Source organism: Scyliorhinus torazame, chromosome 15 (genome assembly GCF_047496885.1).
Source record: "Scyliorhinus torazame isolate Kashiwa2021f chromosome 15, sScyTor2.1, whole genome shotgun sequence".
Taxonomy (NCBI): domain Eukaryota; kingdom Metazoa; phylum Chordata; class Chondrichthyes; order Carcharhiniformes; family Scyliorhinidae; genus Scyliorhinus; species Scyliorhinus torazame.
This window is the reverse complement of record NC_092721.1, coordinates 117,360,991-117,379,595: the sequence shown is the minus strand read 5'-3', so window position 1 is coordinate 117,379,595 and position 18,605 is coordinate 117,360,991. Positions and strand designations below refer to the sequence as shown.

The window sequence follows — 18,605 nt, the reverse complement described above, 5'->3', positions numbered from 1 at the left end:
GAATCACTTAGCTCTGTCTATTGTTGGTGATGCTGTTTGGCACAAGTAGTCTTGTGTTGTAGCATCACCAGGTTGACGCCTCATTTTTAGGTATACCTGGTGTTGCTCCTGGCAAGCCGTCATGTACTCTTCATTGAGCCATCCTTTTATGTGTGCTCCATGACATGGCCGCCCCTGCAGTAATGGTGCTGCCTGTGCCAGATGTTCGCACCCCCAATCCCCAGTGTGGGATAGTGGAGTATGGCGTCCACTATGCAGAGCAGTGAATGACAGACCCCAAATTTAATGATACTCCTGTTAATCTGCACTTGTGTCAAACCCTAAATTTGCAGTCAGACGCCAGCCAGGTCGACGGCAAATGCTGGCAGTTGACCATCAGAAACCCTGCAAACCTTGGGTCAATTGGCCTTTATCTTAAAATATGTGGCCTGTTAATGTGGAGTTTAGAAACCAACGGAGGGCGCAGTTGGTATGCCTCATTTGACCATTAAAAAACATGATTTTATTGTCCGAATAAACCACAGCTCTGAAAAAACGTCTCTTCCAACAAATTAGCCAAAATGTTGAAAGGAGTGGTCTGATAAAAACGGAAGAGAAACCAGAAATCTTGGGGGTGTTCGAACATTTCTCGAACCTGTCGAATGAAACAACACTTTGGCCGCACAGCTGAATAATTGAACTAAGAGTTTCATCACTTTTCATGTGGCACATTATAATCGTGTATTTCAAGAAAAATGTCACGCTTTTCTTCGATCATATGGATCAGGAAGATTACTTTTGGGATGAAGCAGCATTAAAGGGAAGACGCCCCAAATGTAACAGTTAGAGTAGTTTATACCTGAAATGGTTTCTAGTTCCATTCCGTCCGCTTTGTTATTAATTGTTTTTGAAGTGCAGCGCGTTCCATTCAAGTATTCAAATCACAAGCATTAGCTCCGAGGACAAAGGACCTTTGACAGCTCCTGTGGAGAAGCAGCATGGAGCAATCCAGCCAGGCCAAGGGCTGTCACCCTGAGCTTGTCAAGTGGTGAGATGTCAAATAACTGGACCAGGACACACATATTCGGAAATAACTAAGTTACGCCATGTTAACTCAGCAGTTTTGTCTGTTTAAGGGATTCCGGTTCTAAATATACAAAATGAACAAAAAAAAACGTTTTGAGCTGTCGAGATTTATTACAAATTATAGCAAGCCATTCAACTGTAATTTATTGGTGTCTTCAACACCGTAAATATTTTAAAGACGGCTTAAATATTTCGTTATGAATGAGCAGTTGTAGAGGAAGCTGGTGTCAATACCAGAATCTCCCCACCGATTCAAATTCCACCGCTTATAAAGTCAAAAATATTAAAGAACGCCGAACAACGAAGTTAACAAACTATAGACACACTGTGGAAGAATATCTTGGTAAAGAGAGAGGGTGAGACGAGCTGTTATAACCTAACGAAAACAGTCGCATTCCAACAGAGCAAACCTGTCACATACTGATGCATTTAAAATAAAACGTAAAGGTTACATGTTTTATTCGGCGTATTCTGTCTCATTTTAGTTTGGGGCCGACAATTTATCGCTCAAATGCCTGCTGTGAAAGGTAACTGCACAGATAGACGATTTGTGTCCAAATTTAAGGTGTTGAGAACTATTGTTTCAACCCCCCCAGAGGACAGCAGCTGCTGCCATCCCTTGCTCCATCTTTTACCGAGCTGATTCCCTTTCCCAATTTACCAGGATACACATTTCTAAGAAGCTGTATCGGTTTCCGAGTGGGTATTGGTAGACACTAAAACAGTAAATAAAACTTTCATTATTTGCTCTCAGCGTCCCATAACACTTCGCTTGGGGCCCCTGAGTAATGTGATATATTTAATGAATATTTCGTAGAGGGTTGGCGGTGGTAACTTTTATCGATGCAGAATTCAGAAAAACAGTCGAGAGGAAGGTGGCAGGCTCTGACTGCTATTTAATTATTCCAATATCACCTTAAAATAGGCGGAAGCGCCGCTTCTTTCAGCGCCGATCTAAAACCAACATATATATAATCCAGACCCTTTTCACTTCGTTCCCCATTTAAAACAAGGTGCAAATTCTATTAAACCCACTGATTCTTTATGATGATTTTAGATGTTTGACTTTTGCCCCCCCTCTTCTCCCCCACCTCCCCTCCCCCTCTTCCACTCCTCCCCCCTCTTCCCCACCCCCTAACCCCCTTCCTCTCCCCCTCCCCTCTCCCCTTCCCCCTCGCCTCCCTCCTCCTCCTCTCCTCCCCCCTCTTTCAGTCAAGATGTTATCACTGTGCAAAGTGTCATACAACATTGTGGTGCTGTTATCCGTCTAAACGCTATTTAATTATTTTACTTTTACTGCAATTAAAATACCAGAATATCAAACTTCATTTATGTTGTATTCCTTTTTTTTCAGGCTACTTGAACATTTTTATGTTTGCGAAGGCTGGAGCATTCCCCGTGGTCTCATTTACCAGTTTTATCTGGAATATTGTAACCATAATAGATTAAATCCGATAAATGCAGCTACCTTTGGAAAGGTATGATACACACTGTTTGCTAAGGGATGATAAGGGAGGATAGGGGGGCAGCACGGTAGCATGGTGGTTAGCACAATTGCTTCACAGCTCCAGGGTCCCAGGTTCGATTCCCCGTTGGGTCACTGTCTGTGCGGAGTTTGCACGTTCTCCCCGTGTGTGCATGGGATTCCTCCAGGTGCTCTGGTTTCCTCCCACAGTCCAAAGATGTGCAGGTTAGGTGGATTGGCGATGCTAAATTGCCCTTAGTGTCCAAAATTGCCCTTAGTGCTGGGTGGGGTTACTGGGTTATGGGGATGGGGTGGAGGTGTGGACTTGGGTAGGGTGCTCTTTCCAAGAGCCGGTGCAGACTCGATGGGCCGAATGGCCTCCTTCTGCACTGTAAATTCTATGTAAAAAAAAAAACTGATAATTGTATAATAATCTATCTGTAGTGCAAGAAAGCTGGGCTTCAATATCCTGACAAGTAGATGTTGAGAAACTAGGCTATTCTTAAACTCTAGGCATGAACTTTTCTAGGAGTTAATGTTTACTACCAACATAGGTCTCAAAATGGAGTATTCCTAATTGGCTGACCAGAAAAATTAATCAATTCATATTAGCACTGCTGCTTCACAGCACCAGGGTCCCAGGTTCGATTCCCAGCTTGGGTCACTGTCTGTGCGGAGCCTGCACATTCTCCCGTGTCTGCTTGGGTTCCTCCGGGTGCTCAGGTGTCCTCCCACAAGTCCCGAAAGACGTGCTGTTAGGTGAATTGGACATTCTGAATTCTTCCTCTGTGTACCCGAACAGACGCCAGAATGTGGCGACTAGGGGATTTTCACAGTAACTTCATTGCAGTGTTAATGTAAGCCTACTTGCGACAATAAAGATGATTATTATATTATAGAAATAAACCTAATTTACAAGCCCTCAATTAGGTTACCTTCAAATAAAAACTTGAGGCAAAAGCCAGACCATAAGTCAATTATGAAATAATATTTATTGATTAATGAACCACAACTAAAAGTTGAGTATATGGACATATATAAAGTAAATAGGTATCTAATCATCAAGTATCAAATTATTAATGGACAGAGTTACTTCACAAAGTTAGTAGCAAATGTTATACAGACAATTCAGTGTCCACTATAAATTAGATCTAATGGATGCTGAGAATCAGCTATAGCAATGAGCAGAACTTGAGATTATTAATTTTGTTACAACCAGCCGCAGGTGAGGGACCCCAAACGTTGTTGATCCGGGAAAGACCACCTAATTTGTCACCATCTGGCTGGGATCCCCCACCAAATTATTAAATTTTTCAGCTCAGTAGGGTGTAAAATGTTTATGCTGCTGCAAAATTTAGTTCACCCAGCAAAACCAGGAGACAAGTCCTGCATTCAATTAATGAAAATCTTAGAGGGGCTTTTCTCTCCTAGCACGTTATTGATTTCCAAAAAGTTTTGGTTTCACCGCCATAGTCAGGAAGAAAGTGAAAGCATTTTACAGTTGTAGCAACTTTAAGAAGATTGTCAAAATATTACGAATTTGGTGCAGCACTTGATGATACTCTTTGTGATAGGCTGGTTTGTGGACTCTGCAGTGAAGCTATTCAGAGGAAGCTGCTTACTGTAAATGATTTAACTCTAAAGTGAGTGGCCACACAAAGGGTGGCTCCTGCTTGAAGGCATTGGTTTTGGCTCCTTCTACCTGAAGTTTGAAGAAGTTCGGTGGAAAGGTTGCGCGGAGAGTGGAGGGGACTAGATCTCCCCCTGCTGGACGTGTCTGCGGGTTACCAAACTCGAAAGAAGACAGTGAGAGGCCTGGCTAAGGAGTTGGAGAAGACGTATGGCGAAGAATCAAGGCGGTGGGGGAAGGGTAATCGTCAATTGGAAAGCTGCCAATGCAGCAGTTGATGAGCTTCATTAAGGACGAATTTCAGCAGCAGTGTAAATAAATACAAAGTGACTGGTCAAAGGCAATTGAGGGGGCAGTGGCACCTCTTCGTGGGATTTTGGAATGGGTGGAGAAGAGCCTGGAGGTGCAGGAGCGACGGTACAGGAGGTGGAGAAGGTGGTATCTGACCAGAGTGACTGGATTGTGACACTGGAAGTGGACAATGTATACCGGGGTGCGAGAGTGGGTGATCCTGGGAGACATGTTGTAAGAAGCTGCGAGTAATGGTGGAGGATCAGGAAAACAGGTCCCAGGCGGCAAAATCTGTGGATCGTGGGCTTACCAGAAGGAGTGGAGTGTAGCCATCTGGGATGGCCACTTCCCGATTACAAAATGGACACTTTGCAAAGATTGCAGGGAAAATGGACAATGCTGAGAAAACAAACAGGTTCAGAGCTTGTCTGTATATTGGAGCCGCAGTTCCCAGACAAGACCAAAACTGTAGGCCCATTAGCATACTAATGGCCCATCTCCGGGAACAAAGAGTAACATTTGAGTAACCGATACTAAGGCAGACACCCCGGCGCCAGAGGAGACCGAAACAAAGCAGGCCAACGGCCACCTAGGACACACCCAGCCATGAGGACACCCACCACTTTCTTGGATGAAATCAATAGAAATGATCAAGAAATGGCCCAATTAATTGGGGCCAAGTTCAAGGCCCGCCCAAAAGAGCGCGAAGCCCCTTTGGGTATAAGAAGGAGACCCAAGAGAGAATTGCTCTCTTGGACTCGGCTCTCACAGCAGAGAGACCCGTCCACTAGCTGCACCAGAAGCAAGTAAGTCCAAGGTCAACGCACGCTACCAGACGGACGACCTTAGCTGTTCCCCTGTACCAGTTCCACCCCAGCAGCCTCAGAACCAAACAACGGCCATTGTTCCTCTGACTGAGTGGGCACCCGAAGCTAAGTATAGGCTTTAGCAGTAGTGATAGTTTAGTCTGTAGTATTTGTGCATGAGTAGATTTAACTATGTGTATAAATAAATAAGCAGTGACTTTGACCTAACTGGTGTACCGAGACTTTGATCAGTATTCGGTTTTGAATCTTGGGGCGGTATCGAAAGATACCTGGTGACTCTAGAGCAAATGTAATTAGAATTAAGGAAGGTGACCATATTGACCGCCATATTCAGTGCCAACCAAAGAGAGCAACAGGAGGGCACGAGTGCAACAGGCTATGTCACAAGGATGCTGGCCAGGTTGGTGGATGAGAAGGTGCTGGACAAGGCCCCGGAGGTGGATTGGGCCCATAGGTCCCTGAAGCAGAGGCCAAGAGCATATACACAAGTTCCAGGACAAGGAAAAGATTCTGAGGTGGGCCAGGGCGCAGTGGGATTGCGATTGGGAAGGTAACCACATCCAGATTTATCAGGATATTGGTGCGGAGATGGCCAAGAGACGGGTGAGGTTCAACAAGGCCAAGGCAGTGTTTTACCGGTGGCAGATTTGGTTTGGAGTGATGTACCCGGCCAAACTTTGAGTCACTTTCAAGGACCAGAAATATTTCTTTGGGACACCGGCAGAGGCAAATTACTTTATTAAGGAACATAAGCTGGGAGAGGGCTGAAGGGGGAATGTGTGTGGAAGTACTGTCTCTGTTGTATTTAGTCATCTGATTCTGTTAACCAATTGGAAAAGGTTGTTATGGGGGGGGGGGGGGGGGGGTTCGAGTTCCAAAGTGGGATGGTGTGGGAGAGGTTCGAGCTCCCAAGTAGGAGTGAGTTTAGATATTGGCAGCTGAGGGACTTTGTGCACAAGGGGTTGCCTCTGTTCCTTCAGGTGCCAGAGTATGTGCTTTTGGAGAAAATGTAGCTCCTGGATAAGTTGGGGAGGGGAGAGGATGGTAGGATTGGGGATATGTCATGTGAATGTCCCTTTAAGAAAAGTGTACTTTCTCAAATGGCTGCAGTGTTGTCATTGTGTGGGTGGAGCTGGAAGCTCTTTTTGGCTCTGTGTTTTAGTTTTGCTTTCAGTTGGAGTGCTGCATTCAAACCAAGAAGATGTGTATTAATCTCTCTCTTTGCAATCTAAAGAATGTCTCCAGATCACTTGATGATTTCAAAGTGATACCTGTTTCTGTAAGGAATGCAAAGCTACTGTCTTTGTTAAAAAGAGTTTTTTGACTTATGGATGTTGTTAGGAAAGTTATCTATAGAGTATTGTATCTGTGGGGATTATCAGTGTTGGTAGTTGATAAGATGTTTACTGTGTGTTTTTAAAATGTTAACTGGATTCATAGAATAAACATTGTTTTGTTTTAAAAATACTTTAGATCTCTGTTACATCACACCTGTAAAGTGGGCCCTTGTGCTCCCCATAACCAAAATCTATTAAAAGTTGTGGGTCAGGTGAACTCCATGATATACTTTGGTGTTCTCTAAATTCTGGCCCATAACAGGGGAAGCAGGCCACGGCCTTAGTGAAAAAGGTCAAGGGGAAGTGGGAGGAGGAGTTGGGAAGGGAGATAGGATGGGGGCTTTGGTGTGATGTAATGCGCTGAGTGAACTCTACCTCCTCCTGCATAAGGATGAGTCTTATACAATTTAAGGTGGTGCACAGGCTCCACATGACACAGGCCCGGATGAGTGGGTTTTTTCTGGAGGTAGTGGACGGGTGTGAGAGGTATGGGAGGGGGATGGCGAACCATGCCCGTATGTACTAAAGAGTGAGGAATTGGAAAACATTTGGGAGGCGGTGTTCGGGAACTTATCGAGGATTGTAGGGGTTGAGGTGAAGCCGGATCCTATGGTGGCGATCTTTGGGGTGTCGGAGCTGCCGGACTGCTGGAGAGGAAGGGGGCCAATGTTGTGGCCTTCGCCTCTCTGATTGCCCAGCGACGGATACTTTTGAATTGGAGGTCAGCCATGCCGTTGGGGTTGAGGCTTGACTGGGAGACCTGTACGGGTTTCTCGGGCTGGAGAAAATCAAATTTGCCCGAAGGGGATCTGAGGAGGGCTTTGAGGTAAGTTGGAGGCCGTTCATGGCTATATTCGAGGAGATGTTTGTCGTGGGGGAGGTGGAGGGGCAGTTAATGGGGAACAAACGTACAAAGTGTATTCTATGTTGAATGTTACGGTTGTGTTATTATGTTGAATATATTTGGAATAAAATATCTTTAAAAAAAACATAAATTGCTAAGAGGGAGAAAAACGCTAAAAAGCAAATATTCAACCAGGGAGAGAGAAGGTTTGCTAGGAGCTACACCTGCACAGAGAAATGGGTACCTGCTATGATCCTAGCAAAGACAGGTCCAATATCATGTGCCATGCAGACGGATGATGAAAGTGTTTGGCTAAGTCATGCTGATCAGCAACTTGCTTCACAAAGTGACTTCACAGAAACTTCTCAAGAGGTCCTTGCAATATCAAGAGAGCTATACATCGCAACAGATGCCAGGGAGGAGTTCAGATTCTGTTTATGAAGACTTTTGAATGCCTATAGTGTCAGACACTGTAATAACTACCCTGGAAGCATTATCTACAGAAAGGAATAAGGACACTTCCAAGGTCTCAAGCCGCCAAGTTTTCCAGAACGCCAAATTCTATCAAAAATGAATGGCCGTCCACCACAGAGACTGTCTTATTGAATTGTATAATTGCATAGCAATAATGCTTAAGTGGATCTGTTGTATAAATGTTACTCGTTGTTGTTGCGCTAATGAAGTAACGGGGAGGAGTGTTTTGTATCTGGGAATACATCCCTGCTGGTTATGTATCACGTGATGTGTAGTGACATCAGCAAAGTGCGCGGGCTTTGAGCAGATTACCGTTTTCATTGTATGAGCAATACCCTTAAAAAACCTCTCATCATGTTTTACATTAATCCAGAGCTTGGACACTGCCATACCTTTTGTCTTTGCGGCAACAAAGAAATATAACACTACAACACTACACCACATGGACTACATGGTGTTTTCAGTGAAGAAAACACCTCACCACCACCTTCTCAAGGTCAAGTAGGGATAAGCAATAAATACTGGCCTAGCCAGCAATGCCCACATCCCATGAATGAATAACAAAAGAGATGAGTTTAATGTATTAGACATTGGAACTCACAGATAAATAGCACTTAAAAATGAACTGAACAACGAGATGGAAAAAAACACACACACAAAGAAACACAATAAAGAGATATAATGGGCGAGATTGACTGGTCACCTTACACCCATAAAGGACTGGCACTGCAACCTGGCACACCAGGTTTATGAGCAGTTCCACCTGGGTTTCAGCCTGGCATTGCCAAGGTGCCCATGTGGCATTGCCAGCTGACTGGGTGCCAGGCTGCTACTGCCAAAATGCCACGCTGGCATTTTGTGCGCGGTGGGAATTGGGCTCAAGGTGCCCTGAGTGGGTGCGGGATATTGCAGGGAGGCCTGAGGATCCCCTTATAGCGAATTGGGGCTTGGGGGGGGGGGGTTCAGTGGTCGCGTAGGGAGCTCGAGATGGCATCTTGATCTCTCCATACACTGAGGAGTTCCGGTGAGTGGGTCTCCTCAGTGCAGGGAACGGGGCTAAATGCGGCCTCGGTCGTGCGTTCCCCGTTGAGGCCCCCGATCTACCCGGATGCGCATTAGATAACGCGATGTTTCTTGGCGCTCCGAGCGCCACGCAATACCTGGCTAATTGCGCATTGTTGCTAACTTTGGTTGGCTCTTAATTTGTTGCTCGTTGTGTCTTTACTTAATTTGCTCTGTTTCTATAACCTTTGCTCTAGAGTCGCCAGGTATCTTTAGGATACCGCCACGAGGTTCAATTTCAAGTGCTGATCAATAACTCGACACACCAATTCGTAAGATTCAACTCAAAACACATTTATTATACACAGTAAATCACTACTCATGCATAAAACTCTACTTACTAGACTATCTAACACTAAAAGGCCTATACTTAGCTTCGGAACTGGCCCACCAGGTCAGGGGAACAAATGGCCTTTCGTTCGATTCTGAGTCTGCAGGATTCAAAAGTTGGTATGGACTGGTAGCTAGGAGCGCCTATCTCGTAGCGTGCGTTGACTGGAGACTTACTTGGTTGATGCGGCGGCTAGGCAGGTCACTGTCAAGGGTTGTTTCGCGCTGCTGAGTGACCCTGCCAAGAAGGACGAATTGAACTTGGGGATTCTACTTTATAGTCCCCAGGGGATTCGCGCCGTTCGGGGCGGACGCCGTATCTGATTCCAAGTGATTGGACGAGGTTCCGATCACTTGGATCGATTTCTCCAATACTGGAGCTGTTCCCTGATCGCTGGGCGGTCCCTAAGTGTCCGTTGGCTTTCCTTTGTCTTGGCTCCTGCTGGCGCCGAGGAGTCTGGCTTGGCCTTATTTACCTTAAATGTTTCAATTGTTCCCGGGGATCGCTCATTAATATGCAGATGGCTGTTGGTTTCAGTGCTGTCTGGGTTTCTGCAAGTTCTAATACACAGGAAACTTTACACCTGCTAGTTTTTCCTGGCTTGACTGAATTTCCCTGCATTCTTTGCGGATCTCCATTTTAAGTCGGGAAGTGGCCAACCCAGGTGGCTACAGCATGTTACGGGACTCTGTCCCCATTCGGGTAGATCACACCTAATATTAAAAATAAACTTAGAAAGGAGGCACAAGCATCTAATTAAACTTGTTTATTACTGTTTGTTTCTCAATATCTTCAATTATAGAAATTGATCCAAATTATTTAATTGCTATTTATTTGACAGCATATAGAGAATAATTAAATCAAATTCACACATAGTACATTAATGTTCTTTGAATCGTGAGAATTAATTTAGGGTGAGATCTACCGGCTGTGTAACGTTCGACCGGAAGCGCAAGGTGGCCAGTAGATGCCGGGTGAAGCCTCGCGCGGGCTGCCCGGCAAACAGTACACCTCGCAAGATCTACCGAGATCTCGTGAGGTGTCAAGATCAGGATCCTGTTCACAATGGGCGTGACCAAGCCATGCTCACTTAAGTAGGTCTTAAACCTACCAACGCCTACTCACCCGGGATCTACTGGTCTCCAGGTATCTAACGGCCTACCCAGGGAGTCCCCAGCCGGGCGCCGTTCGGTACTGGTCCACACAAACATGGACCAGGCAGAGCAGCACCCGGGGGGTCTCCCAAGCCACAGAAAGCTCCAGAGTGATCAGAGATAGAACAAAGTGCTGCTGGAATGTGGGCACTTGCCACTGCCACCCTGGGACTGCAAAAATACCACTGGCAAGTTGGCAGGAGCACTTCCAGGGTGCCAGGATGGCAGTGCAAGGGTACCCAGGTGCCAGCGTGGTACTGCCAAGAGTCAGGGCCCGAGGGCAGCCGAGACCATGAAATGGGGGTATGAAAGATGGGGGGGGGGTGCAGGGCAGGTAAGAAAGGGCCTCTGGGAGGTTGGGGAGTAAAGCTGGGGGTCCTGGAAGGGGAGGGCCTGTAAGGGGTGTAGGGGGAGCCTGGGGAGGAGGATCCCAGGGACCACATTGCATGGTGCCCTCACTTTGCGGGGGGGGGGGGGTAATCCCCATATGTGTGGGGGGATGACATTGCCAATGAGCGGGGGATGTGGGGGTCCCACAAGCTCACTGAGAGATCGGGGCATCCTTTCAAAATGGTGGCCCGATCTCTAAGGAGCTGGTCTGGCTGAAATAATTCTCAAGTGTGGGCTAAACCTGTTAGAAACTCCCCAGTGCCCAAAAAGGTGACTAGGTGTTGTGGTGATATATCTGTGAATAGTATTGTATGCAGCTATCAATGCGACCTCTAACCAGCTGGCGGTGTCAGACCTTGGTCACGTGACATGGGAGACTCATCAGCGGTAGTAAGGCATACACCAGGACAGTCGCACATCGGCTAGTTCCAGAGCAACCTAGTCTGTGTAGTATTCTGTATATTAACCTTCCAATTCTTCATCAATAAATCATTATTATTAAGTCACTAGCAGTTCTGTGAGCATCATTGCAACGGCAAGACAACAGAACACAACATGGTACCAGGCGCAGTGAATATTTATAAGTAACAGTAGAAAAGACAAAGTAAAACCGTCCGAAGAATGAAAAAAGCGAAGACCCAACGCAATAAATGATGGTGAAGCTCGAGATGGAAGGTTTAAAGTCACCCTGCCAGCTTCGGGTAATGTAGATGAAAATTGGCGCGTTGCTCAAGCAGCATTTTAAGCTCTATGTTTCAGCCCTTGGCCTGCACGCACAGACTGATGAGAAGCGCATTGCATTGCTGTTCACAGTGGCAGGTCCACAAGCAATCAAAATCTACAGTACCTTCGCTTTTGAGAATGAAGAGGAAAGTAAGAGACATGATCAAGTGATAGAGTACTTTGATCAGCATTGCTCTCCGAACAAAAATTAGATATTTGAAAGATACATTTTTTGTACGCGTACCCAGAAACCAGGCAAATCTTTTGATAGTTTTGTCACTGACTTGAGTCTGAAGGCCCAGTCCTGCAATTTCAGTAATCTAAAATCTTCGATGTTCCATGACCAAATAGTATTTGACAAGCTCTGTGAGAGATTGCTGTGGGAAGAAGACCTGAAATTGGAAAGTGCGATTAAGATTTGCCATGCGAGTAAGTTGGCTGCACAGCAAATAAATACACTCAGCTTGAAACATTTTGGTGCCAACATGGAAGAAGATGCCAGTTCCATCAGCATTGTGACGCAGTTCAATAAGAAACGTGGTCTCAGTGTGGGTGGCCATTTTAAGCGACTGGGTCGGCCATCTTATGCCAGAAATGTGGCAACCAACATGGCCCACGGCAATGACCAGCATATGGAAAAGTCTGTTCCAGGTGTGGCTGTACAAATCACTTTGCGAAACAATGTTTTTCGCGTCCTTCAGTGGACCAAATCAGAGCAATTAATGCAGTCGAGGAGATGCCCCTAGAAGAGCAGTTCTTCATTGATCTCATTTCAGATGAAGACCAGAGCAGTCTGACCGAAATAAGTGAAAAAGTCCTTCTGAATAGTCGTGAACGGCTGTATGGTCCAGACAGCGAGTGGCCAGACGGTTACTGCAACTCTCAACGAGATATGAGAAGCAAGTGAAGGTCCAGGCGAAAGATGACAAATCTGATGAGGTGCTGGAAGAGTCAATGGGAATTCCAGATTTCTGGTTATCAGTCTTCAGGAAGGTGTATATATCCAGTGGTATGATACAGGAGCATGATGAACCTATATTAAAGCATCTACAAAATGTGACCGTCAAATGTTCGGAGCGTACACAGCCAATGAGCTTCACACTGGAGATTAAGTTTGAGCCAAATGAATATTTTATAAATGAGGTGATTACGAAAGCATACCAGCTGGACCTGCGGCCTGACGAGCGTGAATTCTCAGTCTGTGATGAACCAGAAATCATGGGATGCACAGAGTGCCAGATCGACTGGAAGAAAGGAGAAAAGGTCACATTGAAAGCCATTAAAATGAAGCCGAAGCATAACGGCCGGAGCACTCGCAAAACGGTTACAAAAACGGTACCAAATGACTCAATCTTTAATTTCTTCAGTCCTCCAGAAGCTCCGCAGCATGGAATGTTAAATAAACTTTCGGCAGCTAGACTCACTGCTGACTTTGAAATTGGTCGCCTCCTGCATGAACACATAATTCCAGGTGCAATGTCATATTTTACAGGAGAAGTGTTTGCTGATGATAGTGACTCCGGGGTGAGTACCTTGATAATATTTACGAAGACTGTGAAGACAATGAAGAAAGCAACGGTTTGGAGGATGAGCCGGAGCAGAACAAATATGGAACGCTATTAAGGTTGTTTCGCGGGAGAGATGGAAAACTCAGTGAGGGAGCTTGTGCAGCGCAACGCCGGTGGTTTGGCGGGAATGACAAGGTGATTACAAGGGACACCCAGCCTGCGCCGGACACCGAGAAGTGAGTACACTCTGAGATGGCGCACGTGGAGGTGGAAAGTAAGATTGCAGTAGCAGATATCTCCGAGAAAAACAATGTAGATCTAAACAAACTAAAAACAGAGGACATAGTACCCATTCTGGAGAAACTAGCACCAGAAGCACATGGGAATCATTACAGCCCTATGAAAAGGTTCCGGTAGTAGGGCAGCACGGTGGTGCAGTGGTTAGCTCTGCTGCCTCACGACGCTGAGGTCCCAATTTCGATCCCAGCTCTGGGTCACTGTCCGTGTGGAGTTTGCACATTCTCCCCGTGTTTGCGTGGGTTTCGCCCCCACAACCCAAAGATGTGCAGGCTCGGTCAATTTGCTAAATTGCCCCTTAATTGGAAAAGAATATACTGGGTATTCTAAATTTATTTAAAAAAAGAAAAGGTTCCGGTAGTGGACTCCCCAATACTCGAGGCCACTCCACCGAAGGATGAGTTAGAGGAGCAAATGACGGCATCAGTATGCAGTTCCACGGCATTGGATGATACATATATACTATCACAAGATGAGGATGAGTCACTACCTGGTCTCTCTTGAAAAGGTGATTTGGGCATATTAATCTCAAGTGACGAGGAGCCATCACTTGGGGCTCAAGCCCAAGATGTAGGGACAGCAGCCAACGCTGGGGATGCCAATTTGACCCAGATACCAGAGTGTGAGGCTCTGAAGCTGGTCGTTGAAGGTGCTGACTTAACCACCTCCGCACAGTCCCTCGGAAGCAAGCCAACACGAGATGCCTCTGCAGACGACCCACAAACTACTGCTTCCATGGTGCAGGTCAGTGGCAAGATGGGTGCTACCTGAGCCAAAAAAAGGAACAGAAGTGGTCACAAAATCGCTCTCAAGAAAGTCGAGGGGAGTGGTCATAGAATCAGTCACAAAATTGCACTCAAAACAAAAAAGAGGAAAAGGGGAGTGGGGGATACCGTGAGTCCCACTGAGGACACCAAGCAAGAAGACATCGGCAATGTGGCTGACAGGCTGGAGACCACACAACAATGCAACAGCAAAGACCATCGCGAGAGCCCACAACAACACAGCAGCAAAAAATATCACGCAAAGAAACGGAAGATGCTGAAGATGCAGGAATGGCCGACAAGGCTACTGGGCTTCAAGGTGCATCGCCTCAAAAGGCTAAGGCACAAAAGACCGGCACGGAAACCAATCTTCCAGAAAGTTGACAAGACCTCAGACGATCAGCCGGGTGATCCATCGGAGATGCACAATGAACTGTACACAAAGGACACATTTAGCAAACATATCATGTAAATTAAAGCTCAGGTAAACCTGTACATACACATGCCACATGTGTTAAAAGATAATACATATAATGTTTCTGTATATGACCAAGAATGTTTCTGTGTATAAATGTTAACATCTCCAAAGGAAGGGGGATGTGGTGATATGTCTGTGAATAGTATAGTATTGTACACAGCTAGCAACGCGACCTCCAACCAACTGGTGGTGTCAGACCTTAGTCACATGATGTGGGAGACTCATCAGTTGGTAGTAAGGCATACGCCAGGACAGTAGCACATCGCGTAGTTCCAGAGCAACCTAGTCTGTATAGTATTCTGTATGTTAATCTTCCACGTGTTCATCAATAAATCATTCTAGTTAAGTCACCAGCAGTTCTGTGAGCATCATTGCAATGGCAAGACAACAGAACACAACAAATGTGGTTAGGTAGTGGTGGGGAACCCGTCGGCAGCAAAACCCGCCACAAATGACACTTAGAAACGTTTCCGTTAGATTGCATCCTTAATCATTAGATGTGATCACCATTCCAATTTATATTCACAAAGACAATATCAGATAATATTATTACAGTCGAGCAGTGATGCAAACTTTTATTTCCACTGGTATAGCTACATAAATGTTCGTAGCTTATTAAAAAAACTAAATGGGATATTGTACTTTGTATGGGTCTTAAAATTTATGTTTAAATTTCATAAGCTACGTACTCTTTTTTGTTTAAACAGTTTAAAAAAAATTTAGAGTACCCAATTTTTTTTTCAATTAAGGGTCAATTTAGCGTGGCCAATTCACCAACCCTGCACATCTTTGGGTTGTGGGGGTGAAACCCACGCAAACAGGGGAGAATGTGCAAACTTCACACGGACAGTGACCCAGAGCCCGGATCAAACCTCGGACCACGGCGCCGTGAGGCAGCAATGCTACCCATTGTGCCACTGTGCTGCTCCGTTTAAATTGTTTTTATGTGGATGTTGGATGTTATAACTGACTTTTGAATGGCAGTATTAATTACTTTATGTTTTCAATGCATATTCCATTCGAGAAAGTTGTTTTATTTAAATCTAATGTGAACTGTTTATTTTCTACTGACTTAGATTAAACATCAAAAAATTAGGAGGTGTGGTTTTGTTATAATTGTTAATTTTCTACTTTCCTTTAAAGCTTGTTCGTTCAGTGTTTAGTGATCTGAGAACGAGGCGACTGGGTACGAGAGGGTGTGGAAGGTAATGTCTTCACTTTCTTGATCATCATCTGGATTTAATACTGTAAATTTTCACTTTTACCGAATCTTGAAATCAATGGGATGAAGTTGTATGGGTTCCACAACATACAGCTGATCTTCTACAACTCATGACTGCCCAGGTAGAGAAGGCGAAAAAATCCCCACAGGCATATTGGGAATGTATGTGTTCAGAGTATGAAATTTTATACTTCAGCTGTGCAACATCCTAAATGTGCTACTGATGAAGGAGTAAAGTAGATCTCAGCTTGGACAAACACTACAACTGTTTTCTTTAGATTAATGCACAATGGAGAAATGGTCAAAAATAGTACAGGAAAGACAAAATCATCTTTATTCATTTTTTTCTCAAACCTGCTATTTGAAAATTCATGTTAAAATTCAGCAGCTTGGGTGCTTAATTAAATCACCATCGCCCCACAAACTGGGAATCAGAGTACACAACTAGCCTGCACCCATTGACTGCAATGCAGGCAGCACACCAACTTTGTGCAGCCCGCCGTTTAAATGATTTCAGTGTTTAGCTAATGCTAATTGCACTGTTGACCAGGTGTTGATTGGCTGGATGACTGAGCAAGGGGCCAATATCATGGCTATCAGCAATTAAAGCCAGCCTTCACCTTTTAAAGGGGAAGTGCATTGTGGCTGGGGCAGGTGTTGTCATTTACACAGGAAGTGAAACATTGGCTGTCAGGGACCAAGCCCAAGGACATGGGCGCGGTGCTGCTAGACATTCAGTAGCATCACAGAAGTGGTCAATGTCACTTGTGAATACATCTTCAAATACCATATCATACCAACTGCACTATGAGCCTCAGCCACTGCTCAACCCATCATTGTCCCATCACTCACCTATCACCAATTTCTCTCAATCAAGAATTATACTCACATGCTCCACTGTACCATCAGGCACTTAACCACTGTTGCCAGACGCATATCTGTAGCTTATAGCTTACAGACACTGCCAGCTACTCATCCATGAGAGCCATATTGGCCAAACAGATTGCACAACAATTATTGGCATAGATTCCTCTATATTGCAGGTCAAGGTAGTGCAACATTGGATGCAGCAAGAACAAACAAGCGTATAGATGTGCTTGCATATCCTGAACTCTTTGGGAGAGATGTTATTGGTCCATTACTGGGGCACTCGCTGCTAACTCCGTTGCTAGAAGAGGGGCTAAAACCAATTATGATGGTATCCTCAAACCTGATCCTCCTCACATCCCACCTCCTCCTCCTCATTCCACACTCTGTTCTAAATTACAAGCTGCAGATGGTGTAAGCATGCACCTTTTTACTTTCACCCTTCCCTCTTACCATTTCACCCTTGTGCTGTTTTCAGATACCCAAGAACTGCAATCTGGCCACAAAGTGGAGCAACAGTCACGAATACACACTGTTACTTTATTTCATGCATGCTGTCATCAGCTCAGATACTAACTTTTTTAAAAAACTCTTTTTATTGGCTTTTCTCATATTTATAAACAGTTGCTGTGTATATACATTACATTTTTCTTGCCCGCACTAATTTACTTTATTTTACAGAGGTTTGTTTTGTCCTTCATTTAACTTACTCTATGTACATTTTGTTGCCCCCTGGATCGGTCTATGATTCCCCCCCCCCCCCCCTACCCCCTCCTTCCTCCCCTTCCTCCCCCCTTCCACCCGCCCCCATTGGCTTCAGCACCCTTCCTCTTCTCTTGTGGTTTCCCCACCTTCCCCCCCCCCCCTCGGGTTGCGCAGTCCTATGGTTCCCCATCTATCTTTTTTTTCCCCCTTAGCTTACTCCTCACTGCTGGCCTCGAACAGGTTTTGCAACAGGCCAATGAACTGCCCCCAGGTGTGCAGGAAGCCTTCCTCTGACCCTCGGATGGCGTACTTAATCTTCTTCGGGTGGAGAAATTCCAAGAGGTCAGCGAGCCAGTCTGCAGCTTTGGGTGGTGCTGCCGATCGCCAGCCGAGCAGGATTCTCCGGCATGTGATTAGGGAAGCGAAAGCAAGGGCGTTGGCCCCCTTCCCCATGTGTAACTCTGACTGCTCCAATACCCTGAAGATTTCCACGATTGGGCATGACTTCACCCTTCCCCGCACAACCTTGGACATTGTCTCAGAGAAGGCTGTCCAGAACCCAGCAAACTTGGGGCAAGCCCAAAACATGTGGGTGTGTTTGGCCGGGCCCCTCTGGCACCACTCACATTTGTCCTCCACCTCCGGGAAGAACCTGCTCATTCGGGTTCTGGTCGGGTGCGCTCTGTGCACCACTTTGAGCTGCATTAGGCTTAGCCTTGCGCAGGAGGAACTGGAGTTCGCCTTGCTCGGTACTTCACTCCAGAGTCCCCATCCCACCTCTGTCCCTAGTTCGTCCTTCCACTTTTGTCTGGTCTCACCCAGAGCTCTGTCCAGTAGCTGTCCGTATATTTTCCCACATGGCCCCCCTTCTCGTTACTTGTGCCTATCAGGTCCTCTAGTGTGTTTTCTGGGGCCCTGGGGTACCTACTGTCTCTTTGCGGAGGAAGTGTTTTATTTGGAGGTGTCTCAATTCCTGTCCTTTTGCTCATTTCCACTTCCTCGTCAGTTCGTCCAGTGTCGCCAGTCTGTGCCCTACGTAGAAGTCCCTGACCATCAATGTGCCCCCGTCCCGCCTCCATCTTTTGAAGGTGGTATCTAGCATGGTTGGGGGAATCTGTGATTGCCGCAGATGGGGGCCATGAGCTCAGATACTAACTTTGAGTGTAATTTA

At 45.7% G+C, this 18,605-nt stretch overlaps 1 long non-coding RNA gene across 1 annotated transcript; it reads left to right on the top strand.

The window, feature by feature from the left end:
• Nucleotides 1-973: 973 nt before the first annotated feature.
• LOC140391767 (uncharacterized) lies at nt 974-15,845 on the top strand. The gene is made up of 3 exons (XR_011935170.1): nt 974-1,027; nt 2,420-2,543; nt 15,784-15,845. It is a non-coding gene; the product is annotated as an uncharacterized lncRNA (long non-coding RNA).
• Nucleotides 15,846-18,605: the final 2,760 nt, after the last annotated feature.